The sequence below is a fragment of the Rutidosis leptorrhynchoides genome, chromosome 1 (genome assembly GCF_046630445.1).
Source record: "Rutidosis leptorrhynchoides isolate AG116_Rl617_1_P2 chromosome 1, CSIRO_AGI_Rlap_v1, whole genome shotgun sequence".
Taxonomy (NCBI): Eukaryota; Viridiplantae; Streptophyta; class Magnoliopsida; order Asterales; family Asteraceae; genus Rutidosis; species Rutidosis leptorrhynchoides.
Genome location: NC_092333.1, coordinates 707637331 through 707643805, shown reverse-complemented (window position 1 = coordinate 707643805; position 6475 = coordinate 707637331). Strand labels below are relative to the sequence as shown.

At 34.7% G+C, this 6475-nt stretch overlaps 1 long non-coding RNA gene across 6 annotated transcripts; it reads left to right on the top strand.

Annotated features, from left to right (window-relative positions):
- Window positions 1-351: 351 nt before the first annotated feature.
- LOC139886189 (uncharacterized) lies at window positions 352-5598 on the top strand. Of its 6 annotated transcripts, none has more exons than XR_011772314.1 (8): window positions 458-763; window positions 1562-1782; window positions 1876-2716; window positions 2975-3072; window positions 3180-3278; window positions 3387-3481; window positions 3588-3695; window positions 4068-5598. It is a non-coding gene; the product is annotated as an uncharacterized lncRNA (long non-coding RNA). The 6 variants fall into 6 exon arrangements; XR_011772311.1 differs by having other exon boundaries at window positions 3588-4177; window positions 4312-5598; XR_011772310.1 differs by having other exon boundaries at window positions 3588-4177; window positions 4303-5598.
- Window positions 5599-6475: the final 877 nt, after the last annotated feature.

The following is a 6475-nucleotide window of genomic DNA, read 5'->3' as shown; positions in this document are numbered from 1 at the left end:
GTAGAAGGTATGATTTATCTTAGAAATGTTTTACACTCTGAGAGTTTGAGGTGTTTTATATATCCTTTTTTACCACTTTCAAGTATTAATGTCAAACTGTTGTCTCTAATGATACATATTGGTTATTGTTTATTTTTGAGTCCAATTCAAAGTATGGGGATGCTGTCATACCCATTTTTCTGTGGAAATCGGAAAGGAAAATAATTTCGTGGTTCCAATGGTACGACATCTAAACCATGTTTCTATATCTTTGCAAGTTGATGCTTTGGTGCAAGTTTCCAAGAAGCAAAACTATATGTATGTATCATGTTTCTTTTCATTTGAATTTAGGTTGTTTTTTGAGAATAAGGGGAAAAGAGCGAGTAATGATGGCACAATATTCACCTGCTGACTGGACAAGAACACAACTGAGGAACGTCTCCTTCAACAGGTATCTATTTAATTATTTGTATATCTATTTAATTATTTGTATATTGTTGTAAAATGTAAGTGTATTACACTCTATAGAAGTGTTTATATTCAATGGCAATTTGGTTATCTGAAAAGATCAATGCACACACATCATCTTTTACAATCAAGGTAATTACTTTCTTCCGTTTCTTCCTAACATTTTGTTTGTCTGTACTCCACCATTAGATATTTTCTGTATTTAGTTGACAGGACATCCAAATTAGAGAGGCTAATTGGGATTCAAAGAAGATAGAGATGGTAAAATGAGTACCCCAACTCTCGTCACTTTTTAATTTACCGCCACTCCCTAAGAGTATAATTTTTTTCTTTCTATCCAAACATTTTGAAACATGGAATGTAGTTCAACTGTTTTGTTCTTGGATTAACATATTTTTTTTTTACTAGAAACCATTATGCGGTTACTCTTTTTTACTATCACAACCACGTTAGAATATTACATAAATAAGTTGAACAATTACACATAATCTTCATTGTTATCATTCAATTCATAATATTCATTTAAATATCATTTTCCACTGGTTTTCTTTAAAACTTAGCCGTTGATTTTTTATTTTTTTTTACAAACAAAGTATTGGATTATATGATCATTACATATATCGTGATTGGTCTGTGTTTTAAAAGTATCTGGTGTACCAACTTTCGTGTTACAAGTATCCGTCGACATCTTAAAATGGAATATCAACTGGTTCATCGTTCATTTTTGATTCGTGATCTTACTATATGCTATTTCTAAAATTTTAATTTTGAATATTTGATGATGATAGTGATTAATTCTGTACCCGTGATAATGATAACAATCGCCATGTTTTTAAACCACCTAATTGAAAAAGTATGCCGAGTTTCGATACAGTTTTATCAGAACCCGATTTGGTGATGGATGCTATAATTGTGATACCTGCTATGTCTCAATTTTGAAATGTTGTTTGGTGACCCTAAATTCAACCAAGGGTACACTTTACTTAAATGGATGTGGCTTAGGCCATCACCATTTCTAATTTACTTGCTTTAAATAAACAAATCACATGCTTTATGTGTATCGATATGCAACATAAGTAATTATCTGTTGATATATTTTCTTCAAACTATGCAGACACAATATTCTTGAAAGCTTTAAACGGTGCACTCAACATGGATGCAGATAACGTTATTAGAGTCTTGGAGTATGCCAAGATTTGAAGGTCATAACTCACATTTTAAATGCTCAGGGATAAGTAGCACGTGCACATGACGAGCAGTTTACTCCAATACCCTATCTTGTTTACTCAGGAACTGACCCATCGCTGCCACCGTTTCTTTCAATATCCCAACTGTGTAATCTTGTCAATTATTAAATTCTTGAATCCGAGATAAAAATATATAGATTGTGCATATGGGTATTATTAATAGTTGCCTTTTTGGTCACAGGAATCGAGAGGATTAATCAAGCGTATATAAGTCTGTTCCTTTTTTTATTTAAATTAAGCAACATCGGTGAAGTATCGATGTTTGTTGGATGTTGAAGAGATTGTCTACATAGGGCTAGTGGTATGGAAGTTACCTATCAACCATGACGTTGCACGTGTAAGTTTACTTTGTTTGATTTCAAAATTCTTATAATAACTGGTGTATACTGCAGTTTGTATAGTTATACATGTATTATTACCAAGCACATCTCTATAGTGAAAAAGGATTAAAAAGCTGTAAACAGATAAGCATCATGCCATTTGAACATAGGTTAAAGTTATCATATTGTGCAGGTATATTTTGCATTAGTTTTTAATCATTCTCGAGACTGCATAAAAAGGTTATCATTTCTATCTGCTGCCTTATGTTTCTACGGATAAGTAGCATGCACATGACGAGCTGTTTACTTTAATCATTCTCGAGACTGCATTAATTTTTACTCAAGAACCGACCGATCGCTATCACTGTTTCTTTCAGTCTTCCAATTGTGTAGTTCATTAGTGGCATTACAACATTTCGCTAGGCTTGAACTAGGACAAGCCCAACTTATTTTACCATGATAAAAAGAGAGATGAAAGAGATTTTAATCAAGGATGTGTGAAACAATTTCCGAAACAGATACTTGAAAGAGGATAAACCACATGGGTCTGCTGGTGGGCTATACAATTTCCGAGATCTTATCATGGAAGATAACCCGGTTTTTTAGCTTCACTCGTAATCGTCCCTTATCATTTGCAGTTATCTTCAAATATTTATAAGGACCATATATTAAATATCCTGCCATCTGGTAAAGAATCTTAATGTGAGTCGCACATCTTCTTGCTGAACTGTGATGTTTTTCTGTTACTGCTTTTGTTGTAGTTTTTGTACGTGTTCAGTTCAAGTTTACCACTGCTAAATTGAAGTGTAATATTTGGAGTTTGATATGAATTGGATTGTGGAAAGTAGATAAAATTATACTACCTTTTTTTTTTTTTTTTTATGTAATGAATAGTCATATTCATTTGAATCTGTGTTTATAAATTGTAATATCATGTTGGACATTACAATTGTTTTGTAGGAATCTTTTTTAGGCCGTTATTGCTGAATGTTACAAAGCCACTTTCCCCCCTAACAGGACAGCCTATGGTTCATCATCCAATCTCTGCCTGTAAAAAGGTACCATGTGTTTACATCCCCGAATGCATCATTTGTTAATTGTAACATTTGGCTACCATTTCTTTGTACATAACTGTAAATTCGAATCATGATTCATTCTGTCATAGATATCAAACTTGGCACAAATCTATCTATGAAGAACGTGAGTTTGCTTTATATGTATCTTCAGTCTCGAATGACTCGAATGAACTGAAAGTCCATGTAAGGTAAAATCTAGAATCTTTTTCATCTAGATTTTTATGCCATATGTTGAAGTTGAGCTGAAATTTCCATTTTGTCATCATGTCTTGCTTTTGTATATTCTCCTGACACAGATACTCGAAAGAGGATAAACCACATGGGTCTGCTAGTGGACTATACAATTTCCGAGATCTTATCATGGAAGATAACCCGGTTTTTACCTTCACCCGTAATCATCCTTTATCATTTGCAGTTGTCCTCAAATTTTCATAAGGACCATATATTAAATATCCTGCCATCTGGTAAATAATCTTAGCGTGTTTTTTTCCTGACAGTTGCACATCATTTTGCTGAACTGTGATGTTTGCTGCAGTTCCCCGTTAACTGAGATGCTTGTCAGACTTTCTATCATCGACTCGTTAAGTGCTGATATGAAACCTAATGTATGAAAACTATAAATAACTCGTTAAGTGCTCATATACACTTTATATTATCATAGATGCTCATAAAAGATACAGTGGGATGGGGAACTGGTAGCTGATCCAAGTACTCATGAGTTTTTGCATTATACGGATAAACCTGAATCTTTTGTATGTGATTAAGTAGATTTAAGCAGTTGAAGTTATTAAGTCGTTAATTGCATCATATGTAATTACTCATTTGGTCTCTAATATTGTATCTGATCTACAGGTTAGTGACCGAATTAACTGTGGTTTTTATGTATTTACACCGGAGATATTTACTGAGAGATTAAATTATTATATCAATTGGGCATATGGCTATCTGAATTTAAGTTTCCTTTTTTTTGGTTACAGGAATCCAGAGAGGGTTAAATCAGCTGAAAAAGTTCCTCAGTGGGTTTTTCTATTTTGGACTTTTTTGTATTTCATTGTGCTGTTGTTTTTTTAGGATGGCCCAGGTTAAGGTATTCTATTCTATTCTGATTTGGGTGGTTAATTGCCCGTTGACATTTTTTTTTTAAATTACACTATTTTAAAGAAAATACTTTATATTAAAATACTTCAGATGTTTTACAATATTTGGGCCTAGTTTTTACAGGTTTGTCGTACAAGTGATCAAGATTCAAATGTCGCATCAAGAAAAAAGTTTGTGGTTATGCCTCTACCATTTGGAGGCCTTGTGCGAGCTTTGCTGAGATGGCCTTGCCTTATCTGTTCGGTCACTGCTTCCTCAACCACGATCGCACCCGTGTAAGTTGACTTTGATTTAAAAATTCTTTTACTAAATGGTGTAAGGTTACTTTGTCTTATTTATTTATTTGGTTATAATAACAGCTTACCATTTTCCATTTTTTTTATTTCCAAAAACTACACCTATACGGAGTATAAATTAGTAGACTTCAGGTGTTGTACAATATTTGGACCTATTTTTAAAAATACTGTCGTAGAAGTGATCACGAGGGCAAATGTCACAAGATACCGGGTGTTCTATCTCCGGGTAGTGCTATTCCTAAGCACGTAACGGCTAATGTCCAAATTCTCTCACACAATCAGATCCTCTACAGATCCAATGCCTAAAGCTTTCAATGTGTCCTCCAAACCAATTACATACTTTCGTGTATCTTGATTTAGCTCCCAAAAATACTTAATCAAACATGAGTCTTGTAAGTAATCCACGTTACACTAAATTTCATCGCGAGACTAGGTAACATTTTTAAAACCACATTCATCCACATGTTCGAATCAACCACATTCAGAATCTGAAGAGATTCGTGATATTTAAGACGAGAAAGAAGGGTGGTTATGCAATCACCATGCCCCGCAATTATAAGACTGGAAACATTGGGCTAAAGATAAAATTGTTCTGCAAAGTTTACTTTCTCTCATACATAGGCGTTTGACGTCTTCACATTCAATTCTCAAATTTATAAGTGTGTGGGTCACGACGAGTATATTTGCGTAGAACCTCCTTGGTTTTCTCAATTAATATCCCAAAAAGTCTTCTCTCACCGTCCGTAATGATAAAGACCAAACTTATCATCCGATTCGAACTGTTTTTTAATAGCTTCTATGTAGGAACTTATCATCGCAGAGATAAAGAGACGTATTTATAAGACTGAATGGCCGAAAGTCAAAAGTGACATTCTTCTCTTAACATCTCCGTGATGACAAGTTCCACACAGAAGCTCTTAAAAAATTGTTGGAATTGGATGAAAAGTTTGGCTTTATTGCTATGGACGGTGAGAGCGCACTTTTTGGGATGTTAAGTGGGAATACCAAGAAGGAAGGATCTACGCAAATATATTTGTGGTTTCCTATGCGCTTTATATTTTTGAGACGTTATGTATATGTATCAGATACATTAAACTTCGTAGAACAACTTTATCTTCAGTGTAGACGCTGAGAGAGAGGATCTTAGAATCAACCTAACACGATCTAGAGGCGGAATAACAATAGAAAGAGCTTAAACGAATATCTATGGGTTTTCGGGTTCGTACAAGTCAAACCAAGACTAGATCTTGATAAACACGAAGCCTAGACTGACATTCTGTGGTATTTGGACATGAAGATTGAGAGAGACTCGACCAAGAAGTGTTTTTCGTGTGTGTATAATGTACTGAGTTGTTAACCAAATTAATGAAGATTAATTAGGCTTAAATACCTCAGTTCCTATGTCGGTCGACAGTGAATGACAGTCGGTCGACTGACCATGTCAGTCGGCCGACTGTCGAGTAATATTACGAATTATATTTAAACGTTTACAAATATAAAATAACACATCGACAATCAACGTTTAACAATATTACAGGTTACAACATGATCGAATAAAACGTTAAAGTTCATGGAACTAGGGATTACAAAATATGCACTAACAAACTCCCCCTAAGACCTAGTTCCTCATAAGTCTTCGATCTGCTTCAATCTCTGTACGGATCTGTAACCATATTGTTCAAATAGCAAACCTTTGCAACACGAATGTACTGTTGTGCTTGAACTCTATTTTCTGGCCTGTACAACATCCGATTGTAGTACAATGTGAAGATGTCAGCTTCACAGCAATTTCTCAACCAAACGGGATCTAAAACCCGTATCGAGTTTGTCTCATCTTCCTTCAATTTGTCCAAAACGATGACTGCCTCCTCTGAGCGTTCATCGTAGTACCACCAGCGAAAACGTGGGCTAAAGTTCCGCGGCATTTTCATCACAGGAACCTTTCTCATATAATTTACTGGCTTGTATTTGACAATCTTTCTTCGTTCGCC